This window comes from Sturnus vulgaris, chromosome 4 (assembly GCF_052056855.1).
Source record: "Sturnus vulgaris isolate bStuVul1 chromosome 4, bStuVul1.hap1, whole genome shotgun sequence".
NCBI lineage: Eukaryota > Metazoa > Chordata > Aves > Passeriformes > Sturnidae > Sturnus > Sturnus vulgaris.
In genome coordinates, this window is record NC_142246.1 from 66,242,237 (window position 1) to 66,262,079 (window position 19,843).

A 19,843-nucleotide genomic window follows, 5' to 3' on the forward strand; every position below is an offset into this window, starting at 1 on the left:
TTGGTACTTTAGTTCCAGGAGCAAGGCCAGTTTAGCAACTCTTTTCCATTTTCCAAAAGGATAATAAGGAAATATTTTGTTCTCCCAGGGATATGTGAGGATGGTCACAAGTGTTAGAGCATCTCTGTAACTGGATGATGACTGTTTCACTGCTGGTTAGTATGAAAAGAGTGGCAGCACCTCTGTGCAAATTCATATGAGAGCTTGCACTGAGAGGCTAAAAAGCCAATCTTAGCGTAGGAAAAAGAGTGGTTTCCACAAGGGTAAGGGAGAAATTAAGATGATTTAAAGAAAAAGCAAACAAGAAGATAGAGGGCAAGGCAAGACACTCAGAGTGCAAAGTCAATAGAACAAAACTGTAGCAGAAGAAAGCAAAGTCAAGAATAACTATTGTGAGGAAAAATATATTTTCATAGCTCTGACTATAACAAGATGGTAAGTATTTATTAAAGTACTCCTACAAAAATAGAGAGGACTGCATGCATGTATTTTTTGTTCCTGAACATCTTTCTCAATCTCTGAGCAATACCTGATAAATTGTGTAGTTTACTAAAAAGAAAAAGAGAACCAAAACCCCCCAACAAAACCAACAATTGAATCACAAGGACTTGTATCAAATAGTATTAACCTCAACCTGTTTTAAAGTCTGACCATATTCCTTTATGCAAATTTCCTAAATAGCTAATAAACTGAAGCAAAGGCCAAAAGCCTTTGACATATAGGTTGAAAATATCTGAGAACTGAGTTCATTAAAAGGGAAACCATTGAGCCAAAGCATGAATGCCTTTTCCATCCAAATTTTTCCACAATTTGTCAGTTTCTGCTGTGCACATTCTGTTTCTGAGATAGTAATTTAACACAAGTCCCTTCTCCAAAAATGAAATTCAGCGTCCTTGACTGGTACTGAGAGAAAAATGGGCAGAAAAAAGCGATCATTATCTTCCAGGGTCTAGAGAATAATAGGAGAAACTCACATAAAACAAGGGCTTGTTCTCTGGAGGTGAGGGTACGATTAATATATTTCAAGATATTAAAGGCCAGAGGGATGTTGTGAACAAATAAGCATAATTTAATTCTTAATGAATTATAGGGGAAAAAAAAAAAAAGCCTCCCAAATGACTAGAAGCAAAAATTGAGTTACTAAAATCTAATTTTAGCTTAATTCTGTTGCAAGCATTCCTAATATCTAAAAAATGAAATGAAATTGGTTAATTGTTTGATTTTGAACAATGCAATAATTAAGCTGTGATAAACAGGAAAACAGGTGAAAGAGCCCAGGTATATTACAATAGACCAAGGTTTAGAATATCTAAAATTAATGTCATGTGGGAAATAACTGAGCAGTCACTCTTTCATTTCTATGGAGATCTGCTAAGACTGAGACAGCAGCAATGTTTGGAGAAGTTAAAAGACAGTGGGGAAAACTGAATCCTGAGGTGGTTATAGAGCAACAGATTAGACAAAATGCATTTCCCAAGGTAAAACAAATGTTGAAATAAGTACACTTTACAGATACTTTCTTATTCTGTCCCAGAGTCTGCTCCATGTGCTGTAGTTTTAATGAAAGTACATTGGAGAGAAAGAACACAGAGGCAAGTTTCTGATTTGATTATAGCTGCAGTTTAAAACAAGGACATGAGATCATCCAGGTTAGGAGAAAAAAGACACAGATGAAAATGTGATGAGAAACACAAATGCTAAGGAGAGGAGGGTAGGATAGGGATGGGTGCTGGACAAGGGTGAGAGCTGGTAGGTACCTGGGAAGCAGGTACCTGCTGACAGCCTGCAGGGAGCAGATTAATGCATCATAGAATCACAGAATGGCTTGAGTTGGAAGGGACCTTAAACATCACCTCATTCCAACCCCATCTTATCTAGTGTAGGATGTTGTGATTCTCACATTAAATACGCACTTGAAAAAAATTATGTCATTTACTCATATGGCAAGTTAAACAGACCAGTTGAAATGCAGCCACACCCATCACAGGAATACTGCTCTCTGTCCCTGTGATATGAAAATGTTTCAAGAAGGCAATACTTCTGAAAGGATATGGTATATATTCAGAAAGAAGTATATAATACTGCTACTAAGGATGCTGTCATAAAGGTTGGAAAAAAAGTTGTCAGCTCATTATGGCACTGCACTAGGAGCTAATTCTCTCAGCAATACTCTATATCATGGTCTTGTCTGAAAGTAAATACAATGACTATTACTCAGTTAAACAATTACTCATTTGAAACATTTTTTGTTTTATTTTTCCTCCTCCTCCAATAACAATGGATGAAAATTTTCCCTACTATCAAAATAACCCAGATTAAAAAAAACACACACAAAAAAAGTGTTCTAAATTAACATAATAGTAACTTTGAGACATTTATTGATGGACACAGAAATCAAACAATTAAAAAGCTAATAAGGAAAAAAAAAATCCAACGCCCCCCTCATGTCCACATCTCAGTCAAATCACAAATATACTCAAAATATAAAGAAGGTTAAAATAGAATCATAAACTCAGCTATATTAAAATTAATTTGAAAGCATGAAATAATCACTGTTGGAAATTACGCTATTAAAAAAATTCAATTAAGATTCGTGACTCACTTCAATTTTGATTTTATCCCTTCTGCTCTAGAAAGTTACAAACTGCATATCAAGTGTCCAGTGGGGTTTGAGAGGCAATGACGAACATTCATTTCAAGACATTTCTTTTGGATTCAGGCAGTGCTGTCTGCGTGACAGAGGGATGGAGATACCTCACTGAATTTCCTGCATATTGCAACAGCATTGACCTGGTTTTCTTCATTAGAGAATGTTTGTGATTTGCTTTACAGTGTTTTGAGAAGGAAATGTTATCGATTTTTTTTCAGGAACATAATATTGTGGGATTTTACATTTATGTTGCATTTTTAGTAAAATCTGTATTTTGGAAGCAGCAGCAACATGTTTCTCAGTTTCTCATTTTACTATTCTTCTAGTGTTAGCTATAGTAGAAAATCCAGAACTGTTGAACCTCTGCACTGACATTGGCACAAACTGTTCAGCAGTGGAGAAGTGAGACATGCTGCTATATCCATTCTTCCCATTTTAGCAGTTATAGAATTTCTGCTGCTTTTATGGCACAGCCTCTCACGACCAGCTGAGTTCATGAGAAATCTCCCATCATGGCACCTTAACCTAGAAGTGATGTGATTTATGTCAGCATTATGCCAGTGTCAATGAGGATGCCTCTGCCCCACCTCCCCAAGTATTGAAGGAAAATAAGCTTTCTGTATGGGGCTTGCATTTTTATAGATGAGTATCTACATCTGTGTGCAGATGAGGAAGAAAGGAAGCAAAACAACAAATGATAGAAAGGAAAAAGAAATTTCAGTACTTAAGGCAGCCTTAATATCTCGAATAAAACTCTCTGGCAGGTGTGAGAGAGCTCTGAGACAAGCACAGTCAAATGCTAGATGACCTTCTCCTATATATACTCAAGTTACCTTGGAGTTAACCGAGATGATGACATAACCCAGACAAATTATTTAGGCTCCATTACAGATGGCAGAGGAAGATTTGTACTTAGGGACAGCATTTCATCTTGCCCATATTAGAGCACAGAAAAATGTGGTCACAGCAGCAGTGAAGCAGAGGAGGAGGATACAATCTCAACAGGAAAGTGAGACGACCAGCCACAGGAAGAATGCACAGAGAAGAGTTGCATTATGATAATGGTGTTTTATTGATTTTTCAATATCCTGAAAAGGAATTGTAGCAAGATTTTTAGGAGAAAGCGATAATATGTGTTGTCCCTCCAACATAAATTTTATCATTAGTTTTGAAAGGTAACCCCACATGAAGTACTAAACACTGTCTTTGCATAATTCTGAGCATAATAGGAATACAAAATGTGGTGTAAAATTAATTTAGATGTAATGAAATCATTGAAGAAACTCTCTTGTGGTCTATCAGGACAACTCCAGAGGTGCCAGTTGGCTTATAGAGGCAATTTAGCCTGACTGCTTCAGTTTATCAGTATTACTGTATAAAAAACACTGCTTATGGTGGGGATTAGTTGTTGTCTCATCTAACGTCATGTCCTGAATAATAAATATTTATGCATCTTGCCTTCAATATGATTTGTCGTATAAATGCTATATAATTTAGTTATTAAGATAAGATACTATGTGACAATATTTATATAGCAGTATCCTCCCAATCACTCAACTGCTTCTAAATGCTAAGGGCCAATTAGATGATTTTTGCTTCTGAGATCTGGTAATCATTTGTTGACAGATATTAAATGATTCATATAAACACATTCAACTATTTTCTCCCATAAAATAAATACCATTTTTCTTTTCTTTTTTATCTTTTTTCCTTTTAATGAATGCAGTGGTTAATTAAAGCTCAATATTTTTAGAGCACCCAACATTTGAATTGTACTACACATCACTTCAAAACTAAAAACACTTAATTTATAGTGCACTTTTAAATTAATTGCAAGTCCTACCACCAACATTGTATTTTTCTCCATGAGAAGTTTTTTACTGTGCAGCTGCTTTGTTCTTTGTATCACCTCAGCATTCTGGCCTACCAAAAGCCAACTCGTCAGAGAAAATACATTGCAACCCAGTTTCTCTGGCAAATGTCTTCTGTTGACAACATCTAGTGCTACACTTCCATAAAAGCTCCCTAAGCCTGCTCTTTTCCTCGGGGCCAGCAGCACAGCATTCCCAAAGCAGGAGCAGGGCTTGCAGCTGAAGAGTGGCTCTCAGCACTACTCATGAACTCCATGATCTCTTACAAAGGCTTTCCTCCCACACCTACCTATTGTTTTGTTTGTCTACAAAACCGAAGTGAAGTTGGTGAGTTCCCATTTCTTTTATATAAAAGGATAAAATAAAGTCATTTTAACAAAACCTCAACTGATTGCGAGTTTATGAATTGCATCCGGCATAATCCAAGGCAGAGATTCGACCTTGAAGTATTATACCCAGTTAGGTTTGAGGCAGAGCTGGAAATAAATTGGCAGAAAATGTGCATAAATCTGCTACAGTAGTTGCTTTGAAGTCTGTATTTACTACAAGCTCATGGGCTAATTACATTATCATAGTTTTGCATTGGCTTATACGATATATAAGCCAGCACAGTAATTTATAGCTTTTCTGCTAAACCAGTGCAGAGGCATCTTGTCAGGCTAGCCGGGTGCACCACAGAGACAACTCATTTTCACTTTAGAGAACAGTACAGCAACATCATGAAATTCCTGACATGATAAACCAGTGGGTCTAGTGCCAGATGGATGCTCACGAGCTGAGTTTGGGGTTGCCATTACCTCCAGTGAAGAGCAGACGTGGTCTGAGTGTGAGCCAGCCCTGGAGTCTGCCTGATGTCCCACCAGCTCCTCAGCTCAGCATGGGACATAGGCTGCCTTCCCAAGGTAGCTCCTTGGCCTGCAGTGAGACAGCCACGAGCCACTGAACCTCTGTGGAGATGTCATCCCATGAAGTGCATGCAGTGCCTGGTGGTTAATCCTGCACAACACAACATCTAATGAGCCAGGGCAAAGACCCCCGCCCCTTTCAAAATTATGCATTTTTGAGAGCCTTCTCTCCTTTTCATACGATCAGAAGGAATTAAAATATATTTCCATGGCATTATGGCATCATAAAAGAGAGTTATGTGGGGGATGCCAGCAAGGCTATTCTGGTTGTTTCAAGTTTTGGATGTGGTTTGTTTGTTTTTCTTTCAAACTAGCGTTGCTTCAAGCATCAAGCAACAACGGAGTACAAGTTAAAAAATACAATAAATTCAATCAGGTATAAGATTTTTGTATTGTTGATACCTATCTTTTATCAGGTAGATACTTTTCAATCAGTAGATTCATATATATACACATGTATGAATAAAGTACATGTACATATGTATGAGTGTGACAATTGCCCCAATTTAAATAATTTTCTATTTGTTATATGCTGCTTTTTTCTTCCCTACAGAAGGGACTTAGTAAACAAAATGCAATGCATAGTATTCTCGTCTTGCCTAATTTACATAGGCTTTATTTTAATATTATCCATTTGCTTTTCAAACTCAGACATGTTTACTGTATTTGGGCATTTCTATATGTACAAGAATCTGTCTTTCAATGTCATCATATGGCTTGCTGCTTCCTAATGATGTAGTTAACTGCAGAGAAACTTTCCCTAGTTTAAAAAACAAAGGAAAGAAGGGGGGGGGGGGGGGGGGGGGGGCGGGGAAACCAACAAACCAAACCCAGGTTCTTTCTTGCAAATATAAACATACCATATTTTATTTTTAATTTGCATCAAAACCCACAGAGAAATTGGAGGTGAATTTAGGCCCTCACCAGATTTTTTGCACTTTTTGCTGGCACATTTAATTTCCTGTGTTTAGCCCCAGCTATTTGCAATGCCTCCCACACTCGTTGGAGCAGGCATCCTGTTAACTAACTTCTTGTTTAAATGAAGGGCTATGCTGACAATTAAATGTAGGATTGTGCATGCTTCAGTGCCGTGCCTTATTATAATCAACGTGAGTAGAAGCAGAGTGCTGAAATTATGGGTTTTAGTCTGCATCTGCATGGCATTATTATGCTTATCAAGGTGAAAATGTCAACGCTGAAGAATGTAATTGTGTACCTTAAGCTGCAGCAATAGTTAAACTGAACTCCTGCCCCGACTATTAATGCATCAGAGTGCTACTCTTAAGAGGCACTATAACTCTTTATGTGGGCAGAGCATTCAAATAATGAATTTATTTCCTTCCTTCCTGTTTTTGGGGGTTTGGTTTCTTTTGCTTTTTTTATTTTTTTTTTTAAGACTTTCAGACATGAGGTTTTTCTGTTTGGTTGCTGCTTCAATATGGATTTTCTGGTGCAGTTTTTCCTTTCTAGCAAAGTCTGGGAGCAGAAAGCACAGCGTAGGTTTGTGCTCAGCTCTGCTGCCCTCCGGGAGGTCAAGTGTGAAATGAGTTGAGAGACACATTGACAGCCCATGCGTGAGCCAAAGCTACTCAGGCTAGTTATCAGTAATTCAGATCTGTGGCTCCACTCTGGGCTCTTATTATATCAAATCAAACCAAATAATCAAATAATTCAGCGAATTATCTGTGTTTGTTAGATTATCGTTTTGATCCGAACATTGTCTCATACCAATTATGCATGTTTTATTTGTTGATTTTAATGTTTAGTCATCTTGAATATTTTGATTTGTTATTCATTTATACTGAAAACCGAATGCAATGTCTTAATGCAATATATTACTTTGTTGGGTTTCATACACTTGCACTGCTTACAAGTCAGTCACTTGTAAGTTATCTGTAGATAGGAGAATATTACTTCTCTCTACACAAAGACAGAGGGAATATTTTCACCTCCAGTCGCTGTGATTCTTCTGAGCTGCTTAGGGTGGGCTGAACCCATAGAACTCGCTCAACATATATGCCAAAATACACCTCCATGCCTACACATTTGTTAGTATTTTCCAAATTATAAATTAAATTGAAAATTTCTTTCTTTCTTTCTTTCTTTCTTTCTTTCTTTCTTTCTTTCTTTCTTTCTTTCTTTCTTTCTTTCTTTCTTTCTTTCTTTCTTTCTTTCTTTCTTTCTTTCTTTCTTTCTTTCTTTCTTTCTTTCTTTCTTTCTTTTCTTTCTTTCTTTTCCTTCCTTCCTTCCTTCCTTCCTTCCTTCCTTCCTTCCTTCCTTCCTTCCTTCCTTCCTTCCTTCCTTCCTTCCTTCCTTCCTTCCTTCCTTCCTTCCTTCCTTCCTTCCTTCCTTCCTTCCTTCCTTCCTTCCTTCCTTCCTTCCTTCCTTCCTTCCTTCCTTCCTTCCTTCCTTCCTTCCTTCCTTCCTTCCTTCCTTCCTCCCTTCCTCCCTTCCTCCCTTCCTCCCTTCCTCCTTTCCCTTTCTTTCCTTTCTTTTCTTTCTTTCCTTTCTTTCCTTTCTTTCTTTTTCTCCCATCCTTCCATGATTTTCCTGTACAATAGATTTGGCAAGAAGACAGAGAAATATGTTGATATAGCAAACAATATTTTTGGAATAACTTCAATCTGCTTCAATTAAAAAAAAAAAAAAAGAAGAAAAAAGAAATTGCACAGTCTTCAGTATTTTCAGTATTTTATGAGTCATTGAGTCATTATTTTAAACTGATTTATTTTGTTCTAAGGTGCTATTTTTCTACTCTTGATCTGATTTTGTCCATGAAGAGAAATGCAACAGACACTCAAGAATCTGAGGATTACATACATGATCAAAGTTTGCTTTCCTACTCCTTTGTGTAAAATGAAGAAAATAGCTAGAAAATCTTTGCGTTTAGGAATTATTTGGTAATTTCCTTAAAGATAAAATTCATCTTGGCAACACAGAGAGAAGATTTCACTTCTTTTGTTGAAACACTTGGTAGCCTAATAGAAAGAGCAGCCCCCTTGTGCTTCTGAGCAGCTCTGAGGAACTCATTGCAGAGGTAAAGGAGGGTTGTGCCTGCACATTAGGCAGAGGGAGAGACTGGGAAGATTAATGCTTCTAGATTTACTCCCCTATCATTTGTGGAAGTGAAGAAGTTACTTGTACCACTCAAAATAAGTAAGAAAAATTATTTTGCCTTTGGAGCACTGAACCTTGTCATGCTTTCCAGCTGCCAAGCAGCAGATTTCTGCTCATCCTTATATGTGGACTACTGGGATCTGGACTCACAGAAATTACAGGTGATGGCATGCTTATGCTGCAGGAAGAAGACAAGGTATAAAGCTGAGAGGGTCAGATTTCTATTAAATGCTAAATAGTATTAAGAATGATTAAAATATTTCACTGCCATTTACCAAAAATGTGTATTTTCTTCTACTGAACTGGGAAAAGAACTGGGTTGCTTGGAGCAGTAGTGGATCAGTGTAAGAATCAGAGATTTCTTAATAATAAATACAAAAGTTGCAGATGTTGAGGTTGTTTCTAATCTTGCTTGCATCAATATAAATCTAGAAAAGCTGCTTGAAACCAATGAAGTAAAACTAATACAAATCAGTATTTTAAAATGAGACAGTCAGGCACTTTTTACACATTACTGTCAGAGCTGTATATCTCCACTGATTTTATTAGAGTTATATATCAAGATCAGACTTTTAAATCATTCTCCAATCAAACCTCCTGTTGCAATGACAGGTAAGCCCTTTCTATTGCATACATCTAAATATATGTGAGAGGCCCTGATCAACTCTGCAGCTGGAAAGTAGAGTTTGTGTTTCTGGCTTTTTCTCTCTTACTCCTCATGGGGAATTCTCTGTGCAGGCCAATATTTCCCTACAGGTGGAACTTTTAACTAATCTCCAGGAGCAATGAGCCCTTTGAGAGAGAATCCCAGACTGATTAATCCCAGACTGACTCAGGCTGGAAAGGACCTCTGGAGCCTGTTTATGCCACTCTTCTCCCCACTTGGTGGCATGATCACCATGTCCAAGTGGCTTTTGAACATCTCCAAGGACAGAGACTCTGCCACCCCTCCCTGCTGGCCCAGCACAGAGTAAAGAAGGGCAATGTCACGTAGCTGGAGAGAGAATTTGTGCTGTTTGTGCCTGCAAGTCGAGTGGGAAGGAGGGGAGACAGGGGAATAGGCTGTGACATGACTTTGCTTTGAAGCTCCTATCAAGTGCAAATAAGGCTCATAATAAATAAGTCCCTGCTAGGGAGTTGTATTTTTTTTTTATTTGTAGTGTTTAGCTTGCAACCAAAAATCTGTTTTGGTTCAATTCTTGCAGCATTCAGAAAAGCACTGAAATGACAATTTACTTCTAGTTCAAGCAAAACAATGGTTTGCATGATTATCAGTTCAGCTTCATGGTTTGATTACAGAAAGCTTTGATTTTAAAACATTGAGTTTAACTCTGTCAAAGGATCATACCTCATAATTTTTTTATCCAAACCTGACATTTTCCTCATGCATATAACCCCTTTCTGCCCTTCCTCTTTCTCTCTTGCTAATAAACTGCTGACAAGCCATGTTTGATTGTCTTGTGAAGGCAAGAAGATCAAATACATACCGAATATTCACAAAAAAGAAAGGATATCCTTAGGGGAGGGAAAAAAAAAAAGTTACTTGTTCTGCTGGAAAGAGTTGTCAGTGAAAAACCAGTTCAGAGGCATCCTACCATGGTGAGGGAGTGAGACAAAGGGGCTCCTTTGGGGGTGCTCTGCTCACCCCTGTCAGTCCTGGGCTGGGCTGAGGGAGGCAGCAAGAAAAGGAGGGGTGCTGCTCACAAACATTGACCTCACAACTAGAGAGTAAAAGTTCCTGCTCAGGACTGAAGAACAAGGTCATTCTTCCCCAGCAGCACTGTTTTTTATTTGTTTATTCTTTTTCCCTGTTTGTTTGGTGAGGGTTTTTTGTTGGTTTTTTGTTGTTGTTGTTTTTTTGTTTGATTTCTCTTTGGCCCTCTGGAATTAGGGCCACTGGAGTGAGCAATTGCTTGGAAAGCAGTAAGGGACTTGGCTTACAAGTTTAGCCCCACCAGTGATTCCCCCAGATTATAGAATCATAGAATCTCATCAAGTCCAACTCTTGGCCCAGCACAGGACATCCCTAGAACCACACCAAGGGCCTGAGAGTGTTGTCCCAACATTTCTTCAACTCAGTCTTGGTGCTCTGTCCCCCTCCCTGGGGAGCCTATTCTAGTGCTCAACCACCCTCTTCACCCAAAAGATGAAGAACCTTCTCCTAATATCCAGCCTAAACTTCTCCTGACACAACTTCATGCTGTTTTTTTCTTGTCCTGCCACCTCTGATCAGCACAGAGAACACCTGGATGGCCACTTGCTGCTGCCAGCTCTGTACTGGGTGGGCTTAGGGAGCCAGAGAACAAAGGGTGGCTCACATCTCAGCATCTTTGACATGGTGAAATGTTACGTGAAAGCTCACACTGCAGTTTAAGAACCAATTTGGTAGCAGCAATTTTGCCTTGAAATTATGCTTAAATATAACTCAGTACATATTCTATAAACATGTTTTCATTTACTATTCTACACAACCATATATAGAAAAAATTGTCTCTACCTGGTCCTTGATCTGTATTTGTGGGTTTGATATTTCTCCTTAGTCTTTTACATGCCAGTTTAACTAATAAAAATGTTAATTTACTGCTAGCCTCAGACTAGGTCCTCTTCTGTCCTCATAATCCAGCCAGAACACAGAGGTAGCACTGAACACAAAAAAACCCAAATTATTAAACAAAAGAACTAAAAAGAGATTAAAAAAAAAAAAAAAAAAAAAAAAAAAAAAAAAAGTGGAACTTCTCTTAAGAAAAAGAACAAGCAAAAGAGGTCAATACCTTGAATTATTTACAGAGGGCCAGTAACTCAGGTTCTTTCTGCTCAGTATAAAAGCAGTCTGTTTATTCTGATAAAGCAACAGCTTTTTATGTATATCAAACTCCATATTCAGAAAGCTTACAAAGAAAACTGCATAGCCTCAAAGACAAATGGTTATCTGGAACATGTAGGAAAAGAAACTCTGTAAGTTGATGTTTGTGCCTCTCTATCTGCACCAGCACCCGTTGAATAAAGACATTCTTATTTTCATCATGAGTTAAGATACACACATATTAAAAAAAAATGTGCATACGTGCACACACACAAACGCATGTTGAATGTCATATTTTCAAGCTGAATAATGCAGCAATTTATTTGGAAATGAATGAAACTGTGACTCATGCTTGACTTGAGTTTAATTAAAAAAAAAATATTTCCAGCACCATGAAAGGACTGCAGCTTTCTAGCTGTTGTCTTGACCTATTTGACAGGTAAATCAGGTACAGCTTTGTTCCTCCAAGGTTATCCATTCCAGGGATATGTTTTCTGTTTGGTATGCAGGCTTGCAAAACCATCCTTTGAAGATGTGGAGTTGTCTTTCTCTCTCTAGATGTTAAGCTTCCCTTAAACTATGATGAAGTTTAGGGAAAAGAGTTCTAATCACCAAAGAAATCCTTTAAAGCATTGATGTTTTCAGCTGTTAGATCACCTTGTAACAGCAGCAATGGAGAATTAAAACTCTTGTCCACTTGTGTGTGAAGCCTTGGCTCTGCACACAGGCATCAATGTGACAATAACAGGACTCAAACACTGGATTGTAGCTGTTCTTGTGTCAGTCACTGTAAAAAATTCTAGTGCTAATTTACTTAATATTGCAACTTAATCCGTTACTGACGGAGCAACGCAAAGTTAGAAAGCAAAATATTTTATTATGTGCAAGTTTCTTATTAGAATAGAATAATCCAGCCAGAAACACTCTGAGATAGTAAATATTTGCAAGTTTGGATAATATGCTTGTCTTCATAACTGGCAGAATTGATCTTGCTGAGTGTTCACTTCACAGCTCAGAATTATCCCTCACTGTCTCATATATACAGATCCCTTTCCTTTTCAGATTGTACAGGAGAATAGCTGGTATAAAATACAAATTCACTGCAGGGTAATTTAAAATTTATTAGAAAAGAAGGCAAGGTTTCAGGTGGGAAAAAAACCCCAAATTAATTCTCAATCCTCTTTTCTGGAACTATGCTTATTTGTCACATAGACTCAATAAATATGATAACAGCATTATATTGTTAGCATCTTAACAGACATTCTATCTTTTAAGCCACTATCTAATGCAGAACTTCCCAAATTTGTTTAGCATACTTGGTATCCTATCCAAGAGTAATTTTAAAATCATTTCACAAGATGTAAACTGAACAGTTTCTGCAATTTCACAGCTCATTCAAGTTTGCTTTGTGTCATGCTGCCACTTCTACCTCTGAAAAGCAAGAGTTACAACCTCGAGTGGAACGCTGGCCCTTCAGGCTTTCTGTGGGCACTGCAATCTGCACAGACACAAGACAGATGTTTTAGTCTGGTCAAATGTCTTCTGAGCTATTGTGCTTGTTCATCAAAACACCTGTCAAGCAATGGCAGAGGAGTGTGAGTGATGATAGAACAGACCTTTCAGGTCTATTGCACACACCAAGGGCTGCTTCAGATGTGCTCCAGCCACTCAAGTTGCTTGCATTATGAGACATCAGTCGAATAAATCAAGATTATGCTCTATGGAACAGTAAAGCAAAAACTTAGGAATCAAAAATTACTTCAATTTAGATTATAGTACTGCTGACATTTCAGCATTTTTGATCTCTACTCATCTGGGAAATTATTTTGCTTTGATTTGGCTTACCTCCCCAGAGAGCTGGTGTCAGAGCAGAGGGACTTGTGTGTGCAGTGCAGTGCAAAATCTTCTAGTAAGCTTCCTTTGGTGATGCATGGGCATGGTTCTAGTCAACACACACCATTATTCCCTTTCCAGAGCCAGGAAACTCTGGAGCACATAATCTATTTTACTGATGGAGTGCAAAGTCACATAGTAACCACAAAAATCAAACACAGCATCTATTCCAGATGATTCATAATGAAGGAAGTATTTAACCAAACGCCATGTAAGGACAAGAACTTACTCAATTTAAGTGAAAACCTTACAAATATTTTTAAAATACTACATGGTATGGTGAAATAATACTTTCCTCTTTTTGGAGGAACTTCTAAACCATATGTTTTACTGAGCTTGGTACTAAAAACTGTTTATAGTCCAAACTTCAAGGAGTAGATTGCTTACCCATCAGCATAAACTTTAAATAATCCATTTGACCACTCTTAGGCTCTATCAGGAACATGCTCAGACTGATTTATTTTTTCCATGCAGACATGAAAACCAGGGCCACGATCCATGTCCCCACACAATTCCACTAGCACAGCTCTGGGGTACAGAGGAGGATGAAAAAGTCAGTGTAAGGAATAGAAACAGCCCTTCTATGCATCAGTCAGAGTTTCCGTGACCATCCCACTGCAGCCCAGGACACCAAAGGTGGAGCTGCTAACCACTACTATTTCCAAAATAATCTGCTTTTCACTGGCAAAGAAATACAACTTTTGGAGTGCAAAAAGCTTAGAATTTCATTTCAAAGTATAATTAACGAAGCAATTCACAACAACAACAACTGTTTCGTTGTTCTGTACTCACCACTCAGTAATTACCACTTAAAAAAAAAAATAATGGGTCTTTTAATGTGAACTCCTGACAGCAAAAGTACAGGGAAACTAACATATGAAGTTGTCCTTGGCCTTACTGATTTCCCTGGCAAAATATATAGCGTGGGCTTAAGGGATCATGAAGGGGAACAGCAAAGAAGTCTGCACATAAAAGAGAACAAGCATAACATGGAAAACTACTGGAAAGAGCTTGCAATTCTGTACCATGGCTGAGACTCACCACAGGAGAGCTACAGCAGGTGTAAAATACTCACATGCTAAAGAAAAGAGAGAAAAAAAGAAAAAAAAAAGAGAGAAGGATAAGCAAAAGGAGGAAGATGTGAGAATATGAGAGGAAGTAAATAATAAAGAATAAAGGAAGAGCAGGAAGTAAAATGGCAAAGTGAGAAGCAGGGAAAAAAGAAGTGCTGGGTTGCAATGCTGTAGTATTCTATAATGGAATAAAGATGGAATGAAAAATGAATTTTTAAAACCTGCAATTAAAACCAATGCATAAATTTACTTTCCATTTGAGATGAAAATGATTTCTTAAGCCTAGTTTTCTATTAGGTATTGTTATGTGAAACCAAATTTCCTTTGTACATTTTTTTATTTCTTTTTTTTTTTTTTTAATGATTTGGGATTTTTATAATAGTATTTAAATATTATTTAAATGCTTATCATGTATATCTGAAGCAACCAATAGAGATAATAACTAAGAGCTTCTTAAATTTTCTGACATTTAACAGTGCACATAATGCAGAGGCTTTATGGAATGCTGATAAATTTCCTTGACCTACTGCTGAAATTTGAATAAACATATCATTATGGGCTTTGAAACGGGGTTTTTATGTATAGTAGCACATTAGGACCTGATGTGGTAGGCTTTAAGTAGCCTATTAGAAAATCTTTCAGCTCACAGACAATTCCAGCTATTGTGGGGTCACCGAGGGTTAGAGATTTATTCCTGAAATGAATGGGAGTTTTGTCATTGATTTAACAGAACTGGTAAAGACATTTTGCTTTTTCATTTTTAATAGTTCTTCTGGACAGCACATTGTTTGAACAGAAGTCTCAATCCTATTGGAAATCTAGGTCTGGGACAGTAAAGCCAACACTTACATGGATTTCTGCCCCCAGAAGCACTGGGAACACAGTGTGATCCATGTCCAAAGTTTATCCACATGTGTTGCCTCAGACAAACACATAGGTGAATACAGTGAAAGAGAGAAAATCAGAGAACATCAAATTCCTCCAGGAACAGGTACTAGCAGAAAGCATTTCCACTTCCAAGCAAGGAAACAAAGCACCTCAGTCACTTCAAACAGCCAAAAAACGTGATGGCATCCACTTCCAAGCCATCCATGGACAGGTACATGCAAGCAACACCCACTAAATAACTTAGAGCCATATATTAGTAAATAGGGATCTGATATTTTAGGAATCGTAAAAAGAAACTGGTTAGTTCTGGTAAATGAATTCATTATCATTTATAACTGTATATTGGGGACAAGTATAATTTTATTAATCTTGTTTTTCTGACATCTTACAGTCCTTGAAATTGCAAAAAGAAATAGTAGGTAAGGATATGTTTGCACTAAACCAGTGAAATTATAGTCCAATTTGTAGTTTAATAGCTATCTTGTGTTGTCAACTTTTAAATTTTTATGATTCTGACAGATTCTATCAATGATAGCATAACGTAGCATATAATTAATATACAATAAAATACGAAATTGCTGTATACTATAACATAAATGCTGTTCTTGGAGAATTGATTCCGAATCTGAGGTAATGATTGGATGTTCTTTGCAGTCCCATGGCAAAGGGATGTGTCCTTACTAGACAATATGAGAGCTGATCTGCAGGGTTGGCAGAGCAGGGACACAGCAGTAATGTTTACTCAGAGAAGACTATTACACACTTAAAAGGTCATGAAGAGGATTGATATGGAATAACAAACATGTTCACTTCCTCATTTATTTCACTCATATATTAATGATATTATATTAATATGTTTATGATTATGTTCTATGAAGTATATTTATTACATATATTATATTATATTATATTATATTATATTATATTATATTATATTATATTATATTATATTATATTATATTATATTATATTATATTATATTATATTATATTTTTTTCTTATAATGTATTTTTGTGATGCATATATTTCGGATTGCAACCTGCCTTGTTAAATCCACAACAATTCTCCATATCATCCCTAAGCTGTGGTTAAAACAAATGTTAATTTGACATTTTCTGGGAAAAAAACCCTAATCTTTCAGAATAAGAGACTCAAAATTCATAAAGTAAACAAATCCAGGAAATCTACTGAGAAATACATAATTCCATGCATGTTTAATGTTGATTTGCAAAATGTGTTTTTGCTTTTTAAAATAATGTTAGATTTATTAATTTCATCTTTTAATTTGAGAGCCTGGGAGATAAAGTTGACCCTTTCTTCTGGACACTGTAATAACTGATAACATTCAACTCCCGTGCAATAATTTACTTGGTCATAAATAAAAAATAAATAATTTTTTTTTGGACATGATGAGAAATATGTGTAAATAAAGAACTTTCAGAAGCCACGTATATTTATTTAAAGACCTTTGTTTGAACTGTGAACAAATTTGAGAAATACTGAGTGTGTACCAGAATTGTTTTATTCAAGGGGGTCATCATTGGCTCTTGTTGAAATGTGTCTTAAAGGCACTCTATATTTTAAAAGGTAAAGACTAAAACAGAAATCAGCTTTAGAAATTTTCTGTGGTACCTTATCCTTGAACTGGAATTCTGTAAAAATTTAGGACTAGGCAGTCATCACAAATCTAAAATAGATGCATGATGGTGCAGTAATCGAACAAAAGGGAGTCATCTATTGTGCACTAGTACTTCATCCTTAAAGAGAAATTGTAAAATCTTTTAAACAAGTGGTTCTTGAACAGTTTACAACATTTGCTATTGGATACTAGTAATTTCACTGTGCAGCTTGCTTAAAGAATGGGGAATCTTGTGAAAGAAATTCAACTTTTTTTCCAGTCTGAAGAAGCTGTTGGTAGGTGTTTATATGGCAGGATTAATCACGGATGATTCACTCTGAATACAAAATGAAATAAACAGTTTTCCTTGGACTACTTTTCATACTACTTACCTTTGTTTTATATTTGAAACATGAAAGTTTTCCAAGTAAAAAAATTTGTTCTTCAATTGTCTTTTGGGATGCTTTTAATATTATTGTCTAATTTAGAATAGGAAAATTCACCCTTTTTTTCAGCATCTACAGAACATTTTTAAAAGTCAGTACAGTATCTGCTTGTCTGTGCATGCAAACAGAAAAAACTATCTGGGGAACATAATCATGGCAAAAGGTCATGTTTGCCCTTTATTTGAAATACTTTTAGACTATCAAGTGGTTTAGAAGTCACTCAATCAATACCAGAAGTCAAGGAGAGCAGTTTGTTTTATCAACATGAGGATATTTTGAGTTTTCTAAGATGGAATGGTGTTTCCTTCTGCATTTTAATTGAGATTTCACAAAATCACTGTTTTAATGTATTTGCAAGAGTGTTTAAGTTGCACTGCACTGCAACAGCCACCTGAGACAAAAATGTTTTAAAAATCTGAAAGATCCACATGAGGCCCCTTCGCTTCCACTTTCCCCTTCTCTCTTCAAAAGGCAAATCATCATGAAAGCTGAGACCATAAACACCTTCATATACATGTAAAAACAGTAAGGGGATGCTGAGAGATATACATTTAACCCATATGCACCATGGATCAGTTTTAATTTTCATGCTGGATGTTCTATTAACACAAGAGGAGCTTAAAGGTTAAATGTGGATACATATTGCAGGCACATTTCCTATAAACAAATGTCTTTGTATAAAAAACAGAGGTGATTAAAAGAAATAAGTCTGTCTGAGGTTCAGAGGCTTTGGAATAGATATTTTCAATTTATTTTGCTGTACAGTCTGTCTGAATTATTTTAATTTAAACAACTTTAAAAATTTGTTGTTATCTGCAGCCTATTGTCTAGTAAAAGAGCCCATAAACCAGATTGTTTTCATGTAAATAATTATACTGAAAACTCTCATATAAATCAGATCCCCAAATCTGCCTGCATCTTTGAATTTAAAAAAAAAATTAAAAAGACAAGCAAAAATAACATATTTTTGAATGACTGATGAAAATCATACCATACCAGATTGGATGAACACGGGCAAGTGGATAATAAAAAAGTATTAAAAATAGCATTGCTTTTGGTAAATTCCACATATCTCTTTTCAATCTAACAACTGAAAATTGTCAATTAAATAATGAAATGGAAGATTAAAATGTCTTGAAACTGTAAAAGGAGCATGAGTCCAGTGGGACCAGCGTTAATATAAGCTACCAGAGTCTGTGAACCATGAATGATTAGCTGAGTGAATTATAAGTGTAAACTGCAAAATTAGAGTTAATATGGGGAGATAGCCTACAAGAATATGGAGAATTGGGTCCATGTCTAAGGTGCTGCACTTTATTTGAGACTGGATTTCTGGAAAAACCAGGCCACACATTGAATTTTGATGCACACTAAAAGTCAGTGACTTTAATTACTCAAAGAACCTTAATAATTATTAAACCTCAGTTCTTCCACTATGCCTTTCCAGTCCTTTTTTTAAGAAAAAAAAAAAAAGAAAAAGAAAAAAGAAATGTTATTCTAAGAAATATGTGTACTCGAATGAAAAATAACTCTGTTAGAAAAAAATGTAAATGTTCAACCTGGGTGAGCATTTTCTTAAACTGTCATTATCTCAAAATTAGTATAAAGACTTAAAAACTGAAATAGCTTATTAATGGACTGAGACTCCTTAAACTTTTCATAATGTGAGTCAGGTGTGTAGAATCTTTTGAAAAACCTCAGTAAGTACCTATCTGCATCTTTAGGCATTTAAATGTCTTTCCCTATTGTACTCCTGTCAATTGATTTCAATTAGGGTGCTATGATTTAGAAATATTGTGGTTTCTTCACAGATATATGAACAGTATCAGGCACAGCCTCTGTTGACAAGGTCCAGAGGGGCAGGGCTACACCCTGTACATGGGTGGATACTGCACACAGGGGATTCTGCTGGACTGGGTGCTGGGCCATCTTGCCTAGACTCTGCTTTTGACAAGAAAGTTGGGACCAGATGGCCTTTGAGAGCTCCTTCCAACCCATCATTGCATGATTCAATGATTCTATGAAGAGCTTGTTTCAAACACACTTGAAGATACGTGGGAATTTATTGGGTAAAATCTCACTTTAGTGAGGTTGGAAAGTCTGTGTTTCACTTCTATGCACCTTTTAAGTTAGGGGGGCTCAATTTCACAAAAGGGAAAGTCGGGAAAATCCTTATCATTGTTGTTTTGAAATTACAAAGGGATATGAAGCAAAGCAGAGATCCTGGTGGCATTCCCCAGACGTGCTACAGGTGATTCCAGCTACTGCACTAGCTGGGAACAAAGCACTGAAAGCTTGGGAAGCAAACCATGGCTTGAAAGCTTACCATGGTTCTTCCCCCTGGTAATGGAGTAGCACCATCTATGTGCCATGAGGGTACATGGTATTGTTATTTGGGCTCAGCACAAATTTTGGGGCTCAGTGGATCCCAATAACTGAGCAACAGCTTCATTCCAACAATACTGTGAACATTATTGGCAGAGACAGGCTCTTTTCCTGCACTTTATGAAGAAAATTCACTGCATCTCCATTTTTTTTTATTTTCCTATTTTTCCACCTTTCCTGAAAAAAAAAAAAAA

The 19,843-nt window shown here is 36.7% G+C and overlaps 1 long non-coding RNA gene across 7 annotated transcripts in view; it reads left to right on the forward strand.

Annotated features, from left to right (window-relative positions):
* LOC148224061 (uncharacterized) overlaps positions 1-19,843 on the forward strand; it is a 64,327-nt gene that overhangs the window by 2,283 nt on the left and 42,201 nt on the right. The window contains exon 2 of one of the 7 annotated variants that reach the window (XR_015803391.1): positions 19,076-19,333. The exons of 5 other annotated variants lie outside the window; for them this stretch is intronic. This is a non-coding gene — a long non-coding RNA (uncharacterized LOC148224061). Of the gene's footprint in view, positions 1-4,614; positions 4,849-19,075; positions 19,334-19,843 lie in introns of those variants that run through there. One more of the 7 variants, XR_015803392.1, reaches the window with a different exon arrangement.